This window comes from Ranitomeya imitator, chromosome 1 (assembly GCF_032444005.1).
Source record: "Ranitomeya imitator isolate aRanImi1 chromosome 1, aRanImi1.pri, whole genome shotgun sequence".
In the NCBI taxonomy this organism is placed as follows: Eukaryota; Metazoa; Chordata; class Amphibia; order Anura; family Dendrobatidae; genus Ranitomeya; species Ranitomeya imitator.
This window is the reverse complement of record NC_091282.1, coordinates 212,892,190-212,915,009: the sequence shown is the minus strand read 5'-3', so window position 1 is coordinate 212,915,009 and position 22,820 is coordinate 212,892,190.

Here is a 22,820-nt window from a genome sequence, read left to right as displayed (position 1 = left end):
GCGTTTTTCCTGGCGCTCGGATTGCTGTACGATGAGCCTAATTCAGTGGATCAGGCTGAGAAAAATTTGCTGTTTTGGTGTAGCCAAGAAGATTTTTTTATGCAGATTTTACAAATGTATAACTTTTAGCTTTGCCGCATTCACAGATATTAATTTTACAACTTTTATATGATATTTATAACACATTCTCATTTATATGGGATTTATAACACAAAATTGTAAAATCATTTATTGGTTCGCGGCCTTACTAGGGATCTCAGGATCCCATGTTTAGTACTGGCATATGTTGCATAATTTCAGCACATTTCCTGTACCACAGTATATTTTTTCATGTGCAGCATTATTAGTCATTTAGGACTTACTTATGTTATCATGTTTTTACACTTTATTAATATGCTGTCCATATAGGTCAGTGAGATATATATCTGTATGTGTGCCTGTTTTCCCCCTTTCACCTTGTGTACAGGCATTGTCCATATTATAGGCATTGTGTGTATTCGCTTTCTCTTTTGCCTGTAGGTGTTATCTGAGGGGCATTTGCCCGGAGGTGTTATGGGTTTTTTTGCTTATAATGCATATTTATTTACATGGTTTACTGATAGTACTATACTGCTACGGGCTTATTTTGTACAAATCCAGGCTGTTTGGTGCCCCCTTTTTGTATGTCCTCTGCTTTTCTTGTTTTTGTGTAAAATTTATTAGTCATTTAGGACTTATTTATGTTATCATGTTTTTGCACTTTATTAATATGCGGCCCATATAGGTCAGTGAGATATATATCTGTATGTGTGACTGTTTTCCCCTTTTCACCTTGTGTGCAGGCATTGGCCATATTATAGGTATTGTGGGTATTCGCTTTCTCTTTGTGCCTGTAGGTGTTATCTGAGGGCCATTTGCCCAGAGGTGTTATGGCGGTTTTTGCTTATAATGCATATTTATTTACATGGTTTACTGATAGTACTATACTGCTACGGGCTTTTTTTTGTACAAGTCCATGCTGTTTGGTGTTCCCCTTTTTGTATGGCCTCTGCTTTTTCTTGTTTTTGTGTAAAATCTCGGTCAGACAGGCACAGCTGTATCTCTACAAGACATGCTGGACACACCAGAGACATTGGAAATTGGATTTATAACGCCAAATTCTGAAAATAACCATTTTATATTTAATGACTAATGATTTCTATAGGCATACTTTACTATGAAATTATGCATAAAAATCTTCTTGGGTAGCCCAAAACCCGTAAGAAACAAACGTATAACTTTTAGCTCCTCCACATCAACATATATTATTCCAGCTTTCTTTAATTCTACATTATTTTAGCACATATTAATTTTACAGGTGCCTGTGCTGTCTATAATTTGACTCCTTTTTATTCAAAGACATCTAACATATGCAGACTTTTAAAGCTTTTTTACACTTCTATTGGTGTTACATTTCTATTGGTGTTACTTTTGCACATGTATTACTGGCTTCTTTAAAAAATATCAATATTATCTAGTTTAATTATGTTGCAGTATTTTATTTTCCTGGTGTTACAGCCACTCCTGCCTCCGGTACTCATCAGTCACTGTGAAATAATGTAAAAATACATCTGTGTGCGGATGGCGGCATCAACATTTTGCTATTATAAGTTTATGGTTCTGTAAAGAACACACAACACATACAGAACACACACACACACACACACAACACACAAAAAGCACATATTATGAAAAAATGACAATCATTGTATGTGATTTAAAAGACTTTAGTTGCTCATACGTAGCACAGAAAGATTTAGTTTAAAGCGCTGTTTAGTCATGGTGGATTTAGATTTATCAGGTGTGATTTAGTTTGAAAGCACACAGCTCCGCGATAATGTCGGGTGTTGGACAGGCATTTAACAGTCTTTCATATGTATCACAGAAAGATTTTAGTTCCATCTGTGCGAGTTTCTTTAGAGGTAATACAGGGGCAAAAATGCTAGAAGAGCCTGCAAGAGCAGTATCTGTAGATTGCACAGTCTGGCACATAGGTATATTGAGGGGCTCTATGGGTGACCACATACCCTCGGAGAGCTGTTCAATTTCTCTGTTTTCAGGAGTAACTTGTGGTATGGCGACTGCGCTATTGGCCTCCCGAGTTATGCAGGGACTAGCGTTCTGCGATGCACGTCTCTCTCTTGAAACTTTCGCATATTTCTGATGTGGAATCTTGGGGCTTGGATTCCTGGGTTGTTTTGGTGCCGCGTAGCATTCATCACGATCCACAACACAGATGGGCGAAAGAGATGTTGTTCTCACCGCCGTATTAGCTCTTTGTGGTTGATTCTCTGCAGCTCCGTAATTACGCCGTTGCAAAACTCGTTGCTGAAGATCCGACGTATCTAAAAGAAAAGATACAAGCAGCGGTTAGCCGTGAAACGGGGCAAAATTGGAAAAGCTAAACGGCGACGCATTGCTATGATCCTGCGTAATATTTGAAAAGTTAACGGTGACAGTTACCCATGAAATCATTGTAACAATATTTACATAAACCTGTATAGAGCAGCCCAGATATATACTTACAAGTATGAAGCGGGAATTGCCCCACAACAGCTCCTGGTTTAACGGGCGGCGCAATGCTCAAACTCGCCGAGATGGGAATATTCTCTTTTTCAAGCTGTATTTTCCGGGCAACTAGATTAGCGGGTGTAAGGTAAAATATAGCGATTAGCTAACACAGAATTGATTTTCTACACAAAACTGCAGCGTTGAGACGGATATATATATATATATTTTTTTTTTCAAAATGAATTTTCTGACAGCTAGTTAGCCGCTGTAAGTAAATATGAGTATTACACAAAAGTGAGAATCGCCTGTATTTCAAGTGAACAGATACCTTTTCTATTCTTGAAACACCTGCGTAACGAGCTGCCGCGTCTTTTAGGCGCATCGGGTATCGATGAAATTGCAGGGTTCTTGACATCTATGATCTCCACGTCTGAACCCAGCGTATTGCATGGTTCGGGAACACACCAGTTTTCAGGCATATCGTCCGATGTCGCCGTGTCAGTATCTGTATGAGAAATTGCGCGTAGTTCGTGTTTACATACAGAGGATTAAAGCAACTGACATAGTATAATATAGTTTTACGGCATAAACATATTTGCGGTGTAAAATTAATATAGCAAGACTTATGCCGCTATATATTAATAATTCAGTATTATATTGGTGGCTACCGCTATTATTTGTTTTATTAATTTAATCATATATTTATTATGACATAATTTGTGTAATACAATAGTTAATAGCTGCTATAGTTTTACGCCATAAACAGTATATATTAACATAGATAATATATATATATATATATATATATATATATATGTATATATATATATATATATATTTAGCTTTCTTACATGTGATACATGAAAGATAAATATCTTTGTACCGTGTTACAATGACAATTTTCCCTATCTAAAAGCAAAAAGGCGCGCCTAATTACCCATGATGAGGTGAAGAGCAGGCCCATTATCGGCTAGCGGCGCCACGGCTTCAATGCGCTCATAATTCTGCGTTATGAAATTATTGCGCCAATCGGGGCAACATACACGGCTCTTAAATAAGAAAGAATGCATGAATATATAATTAATATAAATTACTTAGAATATAATGACACAATCAGAATGAGTCAATACTCTGTACATTATACGCGTATAATACCTAATTGTGTGCTTGCAAGAAGGGGGCTGCATTGATCGCGAGGGTATTGGACTTCCATCTTAAATAAATAGGGGAAAAGTTTTATCTATAACTGCACCGCCAATAAATACAGTTTAAAACTATGTTACAAAAATATGCGTTACAGGCAATGATAATATTAGGCCGCAAATAAAACAGTAAACACTTACTTTTTCAGAGAGTAGCGCAGCTGATCAGAGTCCCAGAAAAATGGTGTTTAAGATTCTGCTTCTCAAGCTTGGAGGCACTATCCATGTATTTAAAGAGAAATCAGCACCCACCGATTTATCCTGAGTGTCAGAAAACAAGCCAGCTGTTAACACCCAGAAACACACCCAGTTACGACCCACCACACGCCTTCTGTTAACACCCAGAACACAACCATACATGCAATTAATGCATGTATTAACTCAGTATTATACGCGTATAATGTACAGAGTATTGAATCATTCTGATTGTGTCATTATATTATAAGTAATTTATATTAATTATATATTCATGCATTCTTTCTTATTTAAGAGCCGTGCATGTTGCCCGATTGGCGCAATAATTTCATAATGCAGAATTATGAGCGCATTGAAGCCGTGGCGCCGCTAGCCGATAATGGGCCTGCTCTTCACCTCATCATGAGTAATTAGGCGCGCCTTTTTACTTTTAGATAGGGAAAAATGTCATTGTAACACGGTACAAAGATATTTATCTTTCATGTATCACATGTAAGAAAGCTAAATATATATATATATATATATTATCTATGTTAATATATACTGTTTATGGCGTAAAACTATAGCAGCTATTAACTATTATATTACACAAATTATGTCATAATAAATATATGATTAAATTAATAAAACAAATAATAGCGGTAGCCACCAATATAATACTGAATTATTAATATATAGCGGCATAAGTCTTGCTATATTAATTTTACACCGCAAATATGTTTATGCCGTAAAACTATATTATACTATGTCAGTTGCTTTAATCCTCTGTATGTAAACACGAACTACGTGCAATTTCTCATACAGATACTGACACGGCGACATCGGACGATATGCCTGAAAACTGGTGTGTTCCCGAACCATGCGATACGCTGGGTTCAGACGTGGAGATCATAGATGTCAAGAACCCTGCAATTTCATCGATACCCGATGCGCCTAAAAGACGCGGCAGCTCGTTACGCAGGTGTTTCAAAAATAGAAAAGGTATCTGTTCACTTGAAATACAGGCGATTCTCACTTTTGTGTAATACTCATATTTACTTACAGCGGCTAACTACCTGTCAGAAAATTCATTTTGAAAAAATGTATATATATAAATATCCGTCTCAACGCTGCAGTTTTGTGTAGAAAATCAATTTTGTGTTAGCTAATTGCTATATTTTTACTTACACCCGCTAATCTAGTTGCCCGGAAAATACAGCTTGAAAAAGAGAATATTCCCATCTCGGCGAGTTTGAGCATTGCGCCGCCCGTTAAACCAGGAGCTGTTGTGGGGCAATTCCCGCTTCATACTTGTAAGTATATATCTGGGCTGCTCTATACAGGTTTATGTAAATATTGTTACAATGATTTCATGGGTAACTGTCACCGTTAACTTTTCAAATATTACGCAGGATCAAAGCTATGCGTCGCCGTTTAGCTTTTCCAATTTTGCCCCGTTTCGCGGCTAACCGCCGCTTGTATCTTTTCTTTTAGATACGTCGGATCTTCAGCAACGAGTTTTGCAACGGCGTAATTACGGAGCTGCAGAGAATCAACCACAAAGAGCTAATACGGCGGTGAGAACAACATCTCTTTCGCCCATCTGTGTTGTGGATCGTGATGAATGCTACGCGGCACCAAAACAACATGGGAATCCAAGCCCCAAGATTCCACATCAGAAATATACGAACGTTTCAAGAGAGAGACGTGCATCGCAGAACGCTAGTCCCTGCATAACTCGGGAAGCCAATAGCGCAGTCGCCATACCACAAGTTACTCCTGAAAACAGAGAAATTGAACAGCTCTCCGAGGGTATGTGGTCACCCATAGAGCCCCTCAATATACCTGTGTGCCAGACTGTGCAATCTACAGATACTGCTCATGCAGGCTCTTCTAGCATTTTTGCCCCTGTATTACCTCTAAAGAAACGCTCAGTATCCCGTCGCCGTGTAAGTAAAAAACAGAAAGTTGCTGTACATGCACCTTACACAGGTCGTCCTCTGTGGGATGATGACCATGTCAAAATGTTTACTGACATGGCTGCGCAGTACGCTCAAAGCAAACTCGCACAGATGGAACTAAAATCTTTCTGTGATACATATGAAAGACTGTTAAATGCCTGTCCAACACCCGACATTATCGCGGAGCTGTGTGCTTTCAAACTAAATCACACCTGATAAATCTAAATCCACCATGACTAAACAGTGCTTTAAACTAAATCTTTCTGTGCTACGTATGAGCAACTAAAGTCTTTTAAATCACATACAATGATTGTCATTTTTTCATAATATGTGCGTGTTGTGTGTGTTGTGTGTGTGTGTGTGTTCTGTACAGTGGGGCAAAAAAGTATTTAGTCAGTCAGCAATAGTGCAAGTTCCACCAATTAAAAAGATGAGAGGCGTCTGTAATTTACATCATAGGTAGACCTCAACTATGGGAGACAAACTGAGAAAAAAAAAATCCAGAAAATCACATTGTCTGTTTTTTTAACATTTTATTTGCATATTATGGTGAAAAATAAGTATTTGGTCAGAAACAAACAATCAAGATTTCTGGCTCTCACAGACCTGTAACTTCTTCTTTAAGAGTCTCCTCTTTCCTCCACTCATTACCTGTAGTAATGGCACCTGTTTAAACTTGTTATCAGTATAAAAAGACACCTGTGCACACCCTCAAACAGTCTGACTCCAAACTCCACTATGGTGAAGACCAAAGAGCTGTCAAAGGACACCAGAAACAAAATTGTAGCCCTGCACCAGGCTGGGAAGACTGAATCTGCAATAGCCAACCAGCTTGGAGTGAAGAAATCAACAGTGGGAGCAATAATTAGAAAATGGAAAACATACAAGACCACTGATAATCTCCCTCGATCTGGGGCTCCACGCAAAATCCCACCCCGTGGGGTCAGAATGATCACAAGAACGGTGAACAAAAGTCCCAGAACCACGCGGGGGGGCCTAGTGAATGAACTGCAGAGAGCTGGGACCAATGTAACAAGGCCTACCATAAGTAACACACTACGCCACCATGGACCCAGATCCTACAGTGCCAGACGTGTCCCACTGCTTAAGCCAGTACATGCCCGGGCCCGTCTGAAGTTTGCTAGAGAGCATTTGGATGATCCAGAGGAGTTTTGGGAGAATGTCCTATGGTCTGATGAAACCAAACTGGAACTGTTTGGTATAAACACAACTTGTCGTGTTTGGAGGAAAAAGAATACTGAGTTGCATCCATCAAACACCATACCTACTGTAAAGCATGGTGGTGGAAACATCATGCTTTGGGGCTGTTTCTCTGCAAAGGGGCCAGGACGACTGATCCGGGTACATGAAAGAATGAATGGGGCCATGTATCGTGAGATTTTGAGTGCAAACCTCCTTCCATCAGCAAGGGCATTGAAGATGAAACGTGGCTTGGTCTTTCAACATGACAATGATCCAAAGCACACCACCAGGGCAACGAAGGAGTGGCTTCGTAAGAAGCATTTCAAGGTCCTGGAGTGGCCTAGCCAGTCTCCAGATCTCAACCCTATAGAAATCCATTGGAGGGAGTTTAAAGTCCGTGTTGCCAAGCGAAAAGCCAAAAACATCACTGCTCTAGAGGAGATCTGCATGGAGGAATGGGCCAACATACCAACAACAGTGTGTGGCAACCTTGTGAAGACTTACAGAAAACGTTTGACCTCTGTCATTGCCAACAAAGGATATATTACAAAGTATTGAGATGAAATTTTGTTTCTGACCAAATACTTATTTTCCACCATAATATGCAAATAAAATGTTAAAAAAACAGACAATGTGATTTTCTGGATTTTTTTTTCTCAGTTTGTCTCCCATAGTTGAGGTCTACCTATGATGTAAATTACAGACGCCTCTCATCTTTTTAAGTGGTGGAACTTGCACTATTGCTGACTGACTAAATACTTTTTTGCCCCACTGTATTTGTTGTGTGTTCTTTACAGAACCATAAACTTATAATAGCAAAATGTTGATGCCGCCATCCGCACACAGATGTATTTTTGCATTATTTCACAGTGACTGATGAGTACCGGAGGCAGGAGTGGCTGTAACACCAGGAAAATAAAATACTGCAACATAAGTAAACTAGATGATATTCATATTTTTTAAAGAAGCCAGTAATACATGTGCAAAAGTAACACCAATAGAAATGTAACACCAATAGAAGTGTAAAAAAGCTTTAAAAGTCTGCATATGTTAGATGTCTTTGAATAAAAAGGAGTCAAATTATAGACAGCACAGGCACCTGTAAAATTAATATGTGCTAAAATAATGTAGAATTAAAGAAAGCTGGAATAATATATGTTGATGTGGAGGAGTTAAAAGTTATACATTTGTTTCTTACGGGTTTTGGGCTACCCAAGAAGATTTTTATGCATAATTTCATAGTAAAGTATGCCTATAGAAATCATTAGTCATTAAATATAAAATGGTTATTTTCAGAATTCGGCGTTATAAATCCAATTTCCAATGTCTCTGGTGTGTCCAGCATGTCTTGTAGAGATACAGCTGTGCGTGTCTGACCGAGATTTTACACAAAAACAAGAAAAAGCAGAGGCCATACAAAAAGGGGAACACCAAACAGCATGGACTTGTACAAAAATAAGCCCGTAGCAGTATAGTACTATCAGTAAACCATGTAAATAAATATGCATTATAAGCAAAAACCGCCATAACACCTCCGGGCAAATGGCCCTCAGATAACACCTACAGGCACAAAGAGAAAGCGAATACCCACAATACCTATAATATGGCCATTGCCTGCACACAAGGTGAAAAGGGGAAAACAGTCACACATACAGATATATATCTCACTGACCTATATGGGCCGCATATTAATAAAGTGCAAAAACATGATAACATAAATAAGTCCTAAATGACTAAAAAATTTTACACAAAAACAAGAAAAGCAGAGGACATACAAAAAGGGGGGCACCAAACAGCCTGGATTTGTACAAAAATAAGCCCGTAGCAGTATAGTACTATCAGTAAACCATGTAAATAAATATGCATTATAAGCAAAAAACCCCATAACACCTCCGGGCAAATGCCCCTCAGATAACACCTACAGGCACAAAGAGAAAGCGAATACACACAATGCCTATAATATGGACAATGCCTGTACACAAGGTGAAAGGGGGAAAACAGGCACACATACAGATATATATCTCACTGACCTATATGGACAGCATAATAATAAAGTATAAAAACATGATAACATAAATAAGTCCTGAATGACTAATAATGCTGCACATGAAAAAATATTCTGTGGTACAGGAAATGTGCTGAAATTATGCAACATATGCCAGTACTAAACATAGGATCCTGAGATCCCTAGTAAGGCCGCGAACCAATAAATGATTTTACAATATTGTGTTATAAATCCCATATAAATGAGAATGTGTTATAAATATCATATAAAAGTTGTGAAATTAATATCTGTGGATGCGGCAGAGCTAAAAGTTATACATTTGTTTCTTACGTGTTTTGGTGTAGCCAAGAAGATTTTTTTATGCAGATTTTATATAAAATGCAAATTACAGTGTCAAATAATGATGTAAAACACAAAATATATATATATATAATATCCCCGTGAGAATGTGTTAGAAAACTCATATAAAATGCGTGTTATAAATATCATATAAAAGTTGTGAAATTAATATGTGCTAAAATAATGTAGAATTAAAGAAAGCTGGAATAACATATGTGAATGTGTCACACCCTTTTGAGATATCAAAAATACTAGGGCTAGATAGATGGCACTCCCGGGATTATCAAAAAGCTAATATAAACATCGTACAGACCCTAGGATATAATAAACAGCCTGGATTTGTTTAAAAATAAGCCCGTAGCAGTATAGTACTATCAGTAAACCATGTAAATAAATATGCATTATAAGCATAAAAACTATATAAAACTATATCAAACTATATCAAAAGGGGAAGCCAGCCAGACTCAGAGACAGCTGGTTAGTGGTTTAGATCTCCGAGACATTGCTAACTTGAAATGTGTTCTTTATTTCCAAATAACATGCTGCAGATACACTATCATTACGGCCTGTGTGACTGTTGTGGCTGTCAAATAAAATACATTGCTCTGATAACTGCAGTAAACTCATAACAACTTCATATAAAATGAGAATCTAATTGATATGATAGAAAGCGAGAATCGTTGTATCAAATACTCTGATAATATCAAACTGCAGCAAATCAAAGTATATCAAACTATATCAAAAGGGGAAATCAAACAAGGAGGGACAGCTGGCTACCAGCTGCCAGACAAATTTGTTTCTTACGTGTTTTGGTGTAGCCAAGAAGATTTTTTTATGCAGATTTTATATAAAATGCGAATTACAGTGTCAGATAATGATGCAAAACACAAAATATATATATATAATATCCCCGTGAGAATGTGTTAGAAAACTCATATAAAATGAGTGTTATAAATATCATATAAACGTTGTGAAATTAATATGTGCTAAATTAATGTAGAATTAAAGAAAGCTGGAATAATATATGTGAATGTGTCACACCCTTTTGAGATATCAAAAATACTAGGGCTAGATAGATGGCACTCCCGGGATTATCAAAAAGCTAATATAAACATCGTACAGACCCTAGGATATAATAAACAGCCTGGATTTGTACAAAAATAAGCCCGTAGCTATCAGTAAACCATGTAAATAAATATGCATTATAAGCAAAAAACACCCATAACACCTCCGGGCAAATGACCCTCAGATTACATCTACAGGCACAAAGAGAAAGCGAATACAAAAGGGCAAATGACCCTCTGATAACATCTACAGCCACACATTGAAATGTGTTCTTTATTTCCAAATAACATGCTGCAGATACACTATTATTATGGCCTGTGTGACTGTTGTGGCTGTCAAATAAAATACATTGCTCTGATAACTGCAGTAAACTCATAACAACTTCATATAAAATGAGAATCTAATTGATATGATAGATGTGAGAATCGCTGTATCAAATACTCTGATAATATCAAACTGCAGCAAATTAAAGTATATCAAACTAGCAGTATAGGACTATCAGTAAACCATGTAAATAAATATGCATTATAAGCATAAAAACTATATCAAACTATATCAAACTATATCAAAAGGGGAAATCAAACAAGGAGGGACAGCTGGATACCAGCTGTCAGACAAGGGGAGGGGAGGGGTTACACACTTTGATACACTTTGATAGGGGCGTGTCCACCTGTCAGATTGAGTTTGACGAATGATGGGTATGCTACACTACTGCTGTTCAGTTTTCCATTTCAAGATTCCAAATTCTTGGCTGGTTAACTTGAAGTGGGAAAAGATGAGATCGCATGTAGAGATTCCCAAAGCTTTGACCAGCCCTGGTCACATGAAGGCGATGGTGGGAAAGTGTCAGAAGAGGTGGACGATGATGAGACATAATTGCCAGAAAGTCAGGAGGAGGAGCAGGGTGCGGATGTGGAAGACGAGATGGTGGATGTGACTGACCCAACTTGGCAGGAGGACATGCAGAGCGAGGGTAGCAGCACATAAGGGAGGAGGCATATCACCCCAACAGGCAGGAAGAAGCAGTATGGTGGCCACAGATAGAAGGGGTGCCTCCGTTCCCCGGAACACCAACATGAGGGAAGTTGCCATTCCAACTGTTAGATCTTCCCCAGTCTGGTCATCTTTTAAAGACTCTGCTGATAACCCCAAACAGATCATTTGCAGCACTTGCCATGCCCACATCAGCAGGGGTAGCAAAACAACCAGCCTGACCACCACCAGCATGATCAGGCACAAGGCAGCAAAGCACCCGACTTTGTGGGCCGAACCCCAGGCTCCGGGACCACTGTCTGCATGTGACACCACTGCTTCTTCCACTGTTTTGCATAGAAGCCAATCCCCAGTACACCGTGCATGTGAAGATGCCTCTAGCCCTGCACCTGTCATGGCCCACAGTCAAACAGCACCATCATCAAGCCCGTCCACATCCTTGTCCCAGCACAGCCTTCAGTTGTCTATAACCCAGTCTTTGGAATGCAAGCAGAAATACCCAGCGAATGCCCCACAGGCCACAGTCCTAAATTTTAATATTTCTCTTCTGCTTGCACTAGAAATGCTGCCTTTTAGGCTCATTGAGACGGAAGCTTTCGGCAAACTGATGGTGGCAGCCATCCCAAGGTACTCGGTCCTCAGTCACCACTATTTCTCCCAGTGTGCAGTACCGGCATTACACCAGCATGTGTCCCACAACATTACCCATGCCCTCAACAATGCTGTTACAGGGAAAGTTCATCTATCCACGGACATGTGGACAAGTGCTTGTGGGCAGGGACAGTACATCTCACTGATGGCACACTGGGTTAAGCCGGGACCCAGTCTAACCTTGGGATGGAACACATCCTCCCCACGCCGACGATTGCTGGCCCTACGTCAATCAGGGTTGCCCCCACAGTCTACAGCTCCTGCACCTCCTCCTCTTCCTCCTCCATCTCTGACATCAACACATCAGTCAGAAGCTAAAAGCACTGCAGCACTGCCTCAGCCAAGCGGCAACATCCTGTGCTGAAGCTAATCTGCATAGGTGACAAACCACACAATGCAGAAGAGTTGTGGACAGCACTGAAAGAGCAGTCAGGTGTTTGGATGACATCGCTGAACCTACAGCCAGACATGGTCGTGTTTGACAATGACCATAACCTGGTGGTGGCTCTGAGGCAAGGTGAGCTCACACACATTCCTTGCTTGGCCCATGTGCTTAACCTCGTGGTTAAACGTTTTCTGAAAATCTACACGGAGCTGCCGGATCTGCTAGTGAAAGTATGCCATCTGTCTGCCCATTTTAGAATGTCCGCTACAGCTTCAGCCGCCCTTGCCATGCTTCAGCAACGTTTGCAGCTCCCAGCTCACCGACTGGTGTGTGATGTCCCCACGCGCTGAAATTCTACGCCTCATATGTTGGAAAGGATTTGTGAGCAGAAGAGGGCAGTTGTTGTCAACCAACATCAACAAGGCTGCCCGATATTAAGTTCTGATTCCACACATAAGACCTCAGGAGTGGACATGGATGTCCGACATATGTACCATCCCCCAAAACTTTGAGGACTGCACCAAGATGTTGAGCAGTGATGACACCATAATTAGCGTCACCATCCCACTTCTCAGCATTCTGAAAACTTCTCTGCTCACAATTAAAGAGGATGCATTTCAGGCAGAGCACAAGGATATGAAGCAAGGAACCATACAGGGGGATTACATTCAGCCCAGCCTCATGTCTGCTCAATGTGGATTGGTAGTCAATGATGAGGAGGAAGAACAGGAGCTACTTTCATGCGCTATAGATGGTACTACAAACACAGCTATCATGCCATCTGTTCAGCGGGAATGGCCTGAGGACAGGAAGCAGGATGAGGATGAGGAGGAGAACAGCATGGTCAGTCATCCTGTTGATGAGGACACAGAAGTCTTGCCTGTTATCAGGCCGGCATGCATGGCTGCTTTATGTTGCGCTGCGTTTCAAATGACCCTCGCGTTAAGGAGAACTTTCAATCTCTTCTACCAGAGGAAGAGAGGTGTAATAAAACGTTCCAGTAACAGAGGGCCCTTGTAGCGGAATTACTTAGGAAATTCCCATGTGAGATCCAAGGAGTTCAAGCGAGATACACAGTACAATCCAGCTCAGGCAGGGGAACAATGGCAAAGTTCTGGGACAGTTTTCTCAGACCCTCCCATTGTCCCTGGACAGAGACAAGGGGTGCTGTCAGAAGAAGTGCAATGTTTGGGAAGATGCTGAGGGAGTACCTTGCAGATCACTCAAACGTCCTCTGGGATTCCTCTGTGCCTTTTAATTATTGGGTATCCAAGCTGGACACATGGCATGAACTGGATCTCTATGCCTTGGAGGTGCTGGCCTGCACTGCTGCTAGCATTCTATCAGAGCGGGTTTTTAGTGCCGCTGGTGGAATTATAACAGATAAGCGCATCTGCCTGTCAACTGAAAATGCTGACAGACTGACTCTTTTAAAAATGAACAAGGGATGGATTGGGAAAGACTCCTGCACACCACCAAGTGACAACAGCAAAACATAACCTCAAATACTTTCTCTCTTTTGGGGAGGTGCACTCTCATGCACCTCTTCACAACCACACATGGGTATACGCTTCCAGATTTGGTCTGTTTGTTGTTATCCTCCTCCTTATCCTCATCCTCATTATCCATAACCAGTAGAGCACCAGAGTGAACGAATTCCATGATGCCAAAGGCACAATTTTTTTTGCAAGGGTGTAAATATTATGCCCGTAACTAATTGGAAACCAAAACAAATGTTACTCCTACAGGTGGAAATATCATAAAAAGAGATGTAAATCTATTTATCCAATGTGGTCTTATATTTTCCATTTTCCCAATCTCTGGACAGTCCTGTTATGAGGTAGTGTATACCTCAACAATAGAAAAATATTCAAAGACTTTTAAATTATATTTTAATTTATAGCCCTTCTTTGAGCTGTTGCTAGGGACAAACATATCTCATTGGACACATTCGGGCTTCAAATCTATAAACCTGTGTTCACTCCTCCCTTTTGTTATTTACTTTCATGTGGATTCACATTTTTTATTTTTTTGATTAATTTCATTATGATTTAGCTTTATGTCTCCTCATTGTCCACCACTAGATGACTAGGCTTATCGGCCTCTGAGCCGCTACAGTCAGTAAATTTTTTGGCAAGGGTCTCGGATGCCCATAGCATGTTTTTAATAAATGTATCCCCCTTGGGGAAAGGTTTGTCAGCCAATAGGCACTTAGTGTATGGGCATTACAAGTGTAGGAGATACAATCCTTTAAATTGGGCCTAGGTTTGTAATGAGGCCTTCAGCAATGTCTCCTCATTCTCCACCACTAGATCACCAGGGTTCACGTGTTCTGTGCTGCTAAAGACAGTCAATTTTTGGCAAGGGTGTCACACGCTCAGGCCCTGTTGCAGCTCCTATTGGTCCACCAGGAAGGTCCTGTAGAGCTGCAACTATAAAAGGTTTGCATGGCCGCACTAGTATCAAATGTGTTTGGATTATGCCAGTGGATACTATACCACTCTTTACATATGTGGTTTGAGGCTGTAGCTTTGGGACTGTACACTCAGGCAGGCAGCTAGCGTCAGTGGGGGCAATTAGCCTTGGCTTAGCAACTGGTTCCTTCATGCGTGCGGTTAACACAGAAGAGTTCCTGAGCAAGCATGACCCATAGTTAGGTTAATAGTTTTGTGTACAGCGCGACTCTGTGAGCCAACAGAGATCGCTTCCAGTTCACACGGGGTGAAGCTTAACCCACGTGTGAGCTCAGAGGTTATCCGCCTTTACATTGCAACAGATTACTCTGCACAGTGGACCCCGGGCAGCGAACGCACCTTGTAGCTACCTATCTATACTCGGTGTGCTCCGATAACCCTAACTGTATACTAGCGCCAGGGTCTGGCTAAGTAATGGGGGACAAACAGTACTTGCAGGGGTACATCCAGCAGATGGAGGGCAGGTTGGCAGCTTTTGATCGTGGATGTGGATGTTACTGCAATAGCTGTTCAGGCTGCTAGTGTGGCTGCAGCAACTTTAATCACTGCCACACCTTACCCACCTTCCGCTGCCAGAGAAATACTCTGGTGACAGTAAATCATGCAGGGGTTTCATGAGCCAGTGCGGTATGCACCTCGAGCACCTGGCTGCTTGCTTTCCCACAGAGTAGGCAAAGGTGGGAGGTCGTTATTTCTCTTCTGTTGGACAGGGCGTTGGAGTGGGCTACGCCGCTGTGGGAGCGTGACGATCATGTGGGGCAGAGTGCTCTTCGGTTTTTGAGCACTCTGAAACAGGTCTTTTTAGGACCTCGAGTAACCCATGAAACGGCGCTCCAACTGCTGGCACTGACTAAGGGTTCGTCCATGGTCAGCCATTTTGCTGTCCACTTTCGGACTTTAGCATCCAAGCTGGAGTGGCCAGATAAAGCCCTCATCCTGGTATTTTGAAGGGGGATGGCTAACCATGTGAAGGACGCTTTGGCCACTAGGGAGATTCCCGCCACACTTGAGGAGCTCATAGCAGTATCAACTCGCATCGACCTTCTTTTTAACGAGTGAAGGTTGGAGCGAGCCCAGTGTAGGCAGAGGTTTCGGATGGCTTCCACCTTCGCCAAACCTCTGGAATCTCCAGTCCAGGCATCCGAGGCACATGTGGCCATGGAGGTGTCATGAGCTGGATCTAAGTCCCAGACCGCACTTAAGGTCTGTCATGTTTGCTGGCAGTCAGGGCACCTTGCCTCCAGGTGTCCTCAGCGGTCGGGAAAACGTCAGCCTCTAGTGGTAGTCGGAGGAGGTACACTAAACATGGCGACATTTTCCTCCAAATTCAAGGGGACAATTACCATAAGCCCATCCACTCTTAAGGTAGAGTCTTGCGTGGACTCCGGGGCGGAGGGCAATTTTATGTCATCTGCTTTCGCCCAATGACACGCAATACCCCTGGTGATGCTTGCCAAACTTGTGACCGTTCGAGCGGTAAATGGGTCAACACTACCCTCACAGATTACAAATCAAACCTTTCCATTCACTCTTTCCATGTCTCCATTTCATCAAGAGATTATTTCCCTTCTAGTCGTTCCCGAGGGAATTGATGAGGTCTTGTTGGGGACCCTACCACTCTCCTCATATAGAGTGGTCCTCATGGAAAATTGTGGGATGGAGTAAATCCTGTGAGGGTAGATGTCAGAGGGAGTGCGGTCAGGTTGCTACAACTGAGGCACCCGCAGATCTTTCCTCTCTCCCCAAGCACTATTGGCCCTATGCTGACGTGTTCTCCAAAAGGGCTGCGGAAACCCTTCCGCCTCAACGCCCCTATGACTTTCCTATTGATATCTTGCCTGGTGCAGAGCCTCCCCGGGGTCGAGTCTATGCGTTATTTCTTCCGGAGATGGTGGCAATGTCCTAGTAAATCCGATAGAATCTGGCAAGAGGATTCATTAGGAAGTCAGTGTCACCTGCAGGATCTGGGTTCTTCTTCGTGCAGAAGAAGAGTTGAGAACTACATCCATGCATAGACTACAGGGGTCTTAATGCCATCACCGTTAAGAATAAGTACCCACTACCCTTGATATCTGAGCTCTTTGATAGGCTACGGGGAGCAAGGGTATTTACTAAATTAGATCTGTGGGGTGCTTACAACCTGATTCGCATCCATTAAGAGGGACAAATGAAAGATGGCTTTTAACACCAGGGATGGGCACTATGAATATCTGGTGATGCCCTTCGGGCTCTGTAATGCCCCAGTCATTTTCCAAGACTTTGTGAATGACATCTTCTGGGATATGCTCACCACCTCGGTCGTAGTCTATCTGGATGATATTCTCATCTACTCTCCAGATATTGACTCCCACCAGAGAGATGTTTGCAAAGTCTTCGACCTCTTACGGGCAAACTCCCTCTATGCCAAGTTGGAGAAGTGTGTTGAAGACACAAAAGAGCATAGTAGAACCAAAAACACTCAGTTTCAAAAAATAACAGTAATCCGCAAGTGCTAGTAAAAAGATGTAAAAAACAGGGTATTTGGTTGATAAGTTTTTTGCCAAAAATGTATACTAAGCTGCTCCACCAAACGTCAAGGTATACCCATATCAGAGCAGTCCTAACTGCTGTATGCAATCCCTATCTGATGTATTTAAAAACCTGATCATCTGTATATTTCCTGTGTGAACAGGGTTCAGAGAGGAAAAGTCCATGTGTACATGCTGAGTGGAACAGCCCCTGTGCACATAGCCCAAGAGGAGTGGTGGGTGACTCCCTAGTCTTGTAGACACAAGAGAACAATTATGGAAACAGGAACACATGGGCTACTTGCACAGTGAACAAGTCTGTAGGAACATGCTCACACACCACAAAGAAACTTGAAGACACAAAAGAGCATAGTAGAACCAAAAACACTCAGTTTCAAAAAATAACAGTAATCCGCACGTGCTAGTAAAAAGATGTATCTGGATGATATTCTCATCTACTCTCCAGATATTGACTCCCATCGGAGAGATGTTCACAAAGTCTTTGACCTCTTACGGGCAAACTCTCTCTACGCCAAGTTGGAGAAGTGTTTGTTTGAGCAGGAGTCCCTGCCATTCTTTGGCTATATCATCTGTGCCCAGGGATTGGCTATGGATCCTGCCAAGCTACAGGTTGTGATTGACTGTGATGGACTGGCAGGAACCTCATTCTCTTAAAGCTGTGCAGTGCTTTATGGGGTTCATTAATTACTAACGCCAATTCATTCCCCAATTCTCAACTTAGGTAGCTCCCTTGGTTGCCCTCACCAAGAAGGGAGCAAATCCCAAATTGTGGTCAGATGAGGTCTCCAAGGCCTTTCTCACTATTAAGTCACACTTCGCTAGCGCTCCCATCCTACTTTGCCACAATGTAGATAAGCTATTTATAATGGAGGTGGATGCCTCATCCATTGGTACTGGAACCAAACCACCTGCCCACCACAGGATAAGAAATCACCAGAGGGTACTACAGCGCTAAGATCATTAATATGCCTTTATTACATATACTTGGCAATTCATACATCAAATAATATATATTTTTTTTAAAAATGAAACAAGTACATATATAAAAAAGAAATAAAAAAACAAAACGCAGGAACAATATTTGTATGGAGCCCAGAGGTCCCAAAAGTATAAAGGAACAAGTTAATAACCCACCGGGGATAACAAAGCCTTTGCTTGCTGTGCTACACGAGAATGTATATATAAAAATTAATAGTTCTGTAATAGATCCAGAAAATATATAAAATTGGATTGTATATAGCCCATATAGAATCTGCTATAAAATAATAAAATAAACTAGTGAAACCAAAACCACTTCAAATGTTTGTTGTTAAAAAAATATATTTTATATATAAAAAAACAGTGCAAAACCCTCATAAAATTTATATATGAATGTCCATAGACAACAATAGTGCTGAAAAAAATAATACAAATAGAAAATTTATAACAAAGAGTGAGGAGAATTGTAGCAGCGTACTTCCTATAAAGTGTGCAAGTGCATAAAGTGATATAGCACAGCGAGGTAGATGGAAGCTATATTAGCTCACTGCATATAAAGTGTCAAAGTGCAAGAAGTGATGATAGCACAGCGAGGTGGATGGGGATTGTACTGGCTCACTGCATATATATGTGCTCAATTGCCAAAGTAGGCCGTGGGTTAATAAGCATACAGTCTATCGACTCACTATATATATATATACCCACATGCAAACAAATAATAATAACTAATTAATGACTGAGCTGGCAAACCATAGCCGCAGATGAGCTCCCTGTATGGTAGCTAATTAATAACTGAGCGAGCAAACCATAGCCGCAAATAAGCTTTTCATAGCTACCTGTGGGATAAGACTGGGTCCAGGACCTGCGTGCGCCCGACGCGCGTTTCAGATGTCTTTCCTTCGTCAAGGGGAAAAGCTATGAAAAGCTTATTTGCGGCTATGGTTTGCTCGCTCAGTTATTAATTAGCTACCATACAGGGAGCTCATCTGCGGCTATGGTTTGCCAGCTCAGTCATTAATTAGTTATTATTATTTGTTTGCACGTGGGTATATATATATATATATATATATATATATATATATATATATATATATATATATATATAGTGAGTCGATAGACTGTATGCTTATTAACCCACGGCCTACTTTGGCAATTGAGCACATATATATGCAGTGAGCCAGTACAATCCCCATCTACCTCGCTGTGCTATCATCACTTCTTGCACTTTGACACTTTATATGCAGTGAGCTAATATAGCTTCCATCTACCTCGCTGTGCTATTATCACTTTATGCACTTGCACACTTTATAGGAAGTACGCTGCTACAATTCTCCTCACTCTTTGTTATAAATTTTCAATTTGTATTATTTTTTTCAGCACTATTGTTGTCTATGGACATTCATATATAAATTTTATGAGGGTTTTGCACTGTTTTTTTTATATATAAAATATATTTTTTTAACAACAAACATTTGAAGTGGTTTTGGTTTCACTAGTTTATTTTATTATTTTATAGCAGATTCTATATGGGCTATATACAATCCAATTTTATATATTTTCTGGATCTATTACAGAACTATTAATTTTTATATATACATTCTCGTGTAGCACAGCGAGCAAAGGCTTTGTTATCCCCGGTGGGTTATTAACTTGTTCCTTTATACTTTTGGGACCTCTGGGCTCCATACAAATATTGTTCCTGCGTTTTGTTTTTTATTTCTTTTTTATATATGTACTTGTTTCATTTTTTTTAAAAAAACTATATTATTTGATGTATGAATTGCCAAGTATATGTAATAAAGGCATAATAATGATCTTAGCGCTGTGGTACCCTCTGGTGATTTCTTATCCTGTGGTGGGCAGGTGGTTTGGTTCCCCTTTCTCAGTGGTTATCCACTGAAGCCTTCACAGTGCACCCTAACCCCATGAGACACATCACGATTTATATTCATATTTAGGCGAGAATTGTGGGTATATTAGGTGCTTACTGTGTCCTTTAATTATCCATTGGTACTGGAGCAGTCCTCTTCCAAAAGGATGCTCAAGGTCGGAAGCATCCTTGCTTCTTCTTTTCCAAGACCTTCTCACCAGCTGAGAGGAATTATTCCATCGGGGACAGGGAGTTGCTAGCTATGAAGTTGGCTTTCTCAGAGTGGAGACACCTCCTGGAGGGGGCTCGCTTTCCCTTCCAGGTTTTTACAGACCACAAAAATTTGGTGTACTTACAGACAGCCCAGCAGTTAAATTCTGCCAGGCCAGATGATCCCTTTTCTTCTCCCAGTTTCATTTCACCCTCCATTTTCTCTCTGAGGAGAAGAACATTCATCCTGACACTCTCTCCCGCTACATCGTGGAGGAGGAGACTCGGCTTATTGTCCCTTCGGAGAGCCTGAGAACCGTGGCTCCAGTTTCGCTAGAGTCTGTGCACCCGGGCAAGACTTTTGTACCTTCAAATTTGCGACCGGAGGTTCTCTCTTGGGCTCACTCGTCCAAGGTGGGTGGACATTTTGGGACCAAGAGGGCATTTGAGCTTCTGGCGAGGACATACTGGTGGCCGCATATGGCTCTTGATGTTGGGGATTATATTCGGGCGTGTGTCTCCTACGCCCAGAATCGGTCTCCTCAGCAATAGACTGCTGGGCTACTTCACCCTCTGCCGGTGGCAGACAGGCCCTTAGAGATCGTCAGGATGGACATCGTGGTGGGCTTACCAAAGTCTCGTAGCTGCACTGTTATCTGGGTAGTCACCGATCATTTTTCTAAAATGGTATACTTGGTGCCGTTTCCATGGTTACCTTCTGCACGGGCCTAGGAGGACTTGTTCATTAAACATATTTTCCATATACATGGCATGCCTGACAAAATTGTCAGTGACCGGGGTCCCCAGTTCGCGTCTCGGTTTTGGAGAGAGCTGTCGTTTACTCAGCATTGAGCTGAATCTCTCTTCTGTATACCATCCCAAGACGAATGGGTTGGTAGAGAGGGCCAACCAGACTCTGGTGACATACCTGCGATATTTTGTCTCTGCTAGGCAGGATGACTGGGCATCTTATTTGGCCCTACAGGCAAGTCATTAACCTGCAAAGGATGTACCTTGACATATTTCCCAGCAAAATTGGTTTTGGTTTCGTGTTAGTGTGTTTTTTGTGGCACCGGGAAAAATGGCATGAATCTCAGAAAAAAAGTTTACAGCTGTGAACTAGGAGTCAGGAATGCTTCCAGGGACGATCCCCATGATGTACCTGTGTTATTTGAGCAGTGTTTTCATCATTTTCAGACATTTTTAGACCTTAAAAGGAACCCCGGGGGATCGCAGAAAAAATACTCGGGTCTCCCATAGACTTACATTGGGTTCGCTGTTCTGGCCTGTGGTTACTGTGCATGGCGGTCAATGTCCACAAGTTTGTTGGTTGTCTTAACAGGCACGAAACATGCATGACGGGAACTTGAGCAAGGCGCTTGAGCACCTGGGAAACTCAATTGAATAACTAGCGTGCCCGAGCACCCCAATGCTCGATTGAGTATCGAGCAGTGCAAAGCACATTCACCCATCACTATTTAGGATAATTTTTAAGTTGATAATGTGGTTTGGCCCCAGAATTACCGTATATACTCGAGTATAAGCCGAGATTTTCAGCCCATTTTTTGGGGCTGAAAGTCCCCCTCTCAGCTTATACTCGATTCATACCCAGGGGTCGGCAGGTGAGGGGAGCGGGGACTGTCTAATTATACTCACCTACTCCTGGCGCAGTCCCTGCAGGTCCCTGGCTTCCCGGCGCTGGCAGCTTCCTCCTGTACTGAGCGGTCACATGGTACCGCTCATTACAGTAATGAATATGCGGCTCCACCTCCCATAGAGGTTAAGAGGCCATAACGTTTGTGCAGCACTATATGGGGCCATAACGTTTGTGCAGCATTATATGGGGCCATAATGTTTGTGTAGCACTATAAGGGGCCATAACGTTTGTGCAGCACTCTATGGGGCCATAATGTTTGTGCAGCACTATATGGGGCCATAACATTTGTGCAGCACTATATGGGGCAAGTGTCTGTATGGGGCCATAATTAATGTTTGTGCAGCGCTATATGGGGCAAATATGTTTATGGAGCATCTTATGGGGCCATAATCAGCATTTGCGCCGCATTATAATGGGCAAATATGTCTATGGAGCATCTTATGGGACCATTATTAACCTTTATGCAGGATTATATGGGGCATATTTTAATATGGAGCATCTTATGGGGCCATAATGAACTTTATGGAGCATTATATGGGGCTCCTCATTCAATATGGATATTCAAAAACACTTAACCTACTGATGTCTCAATTAAT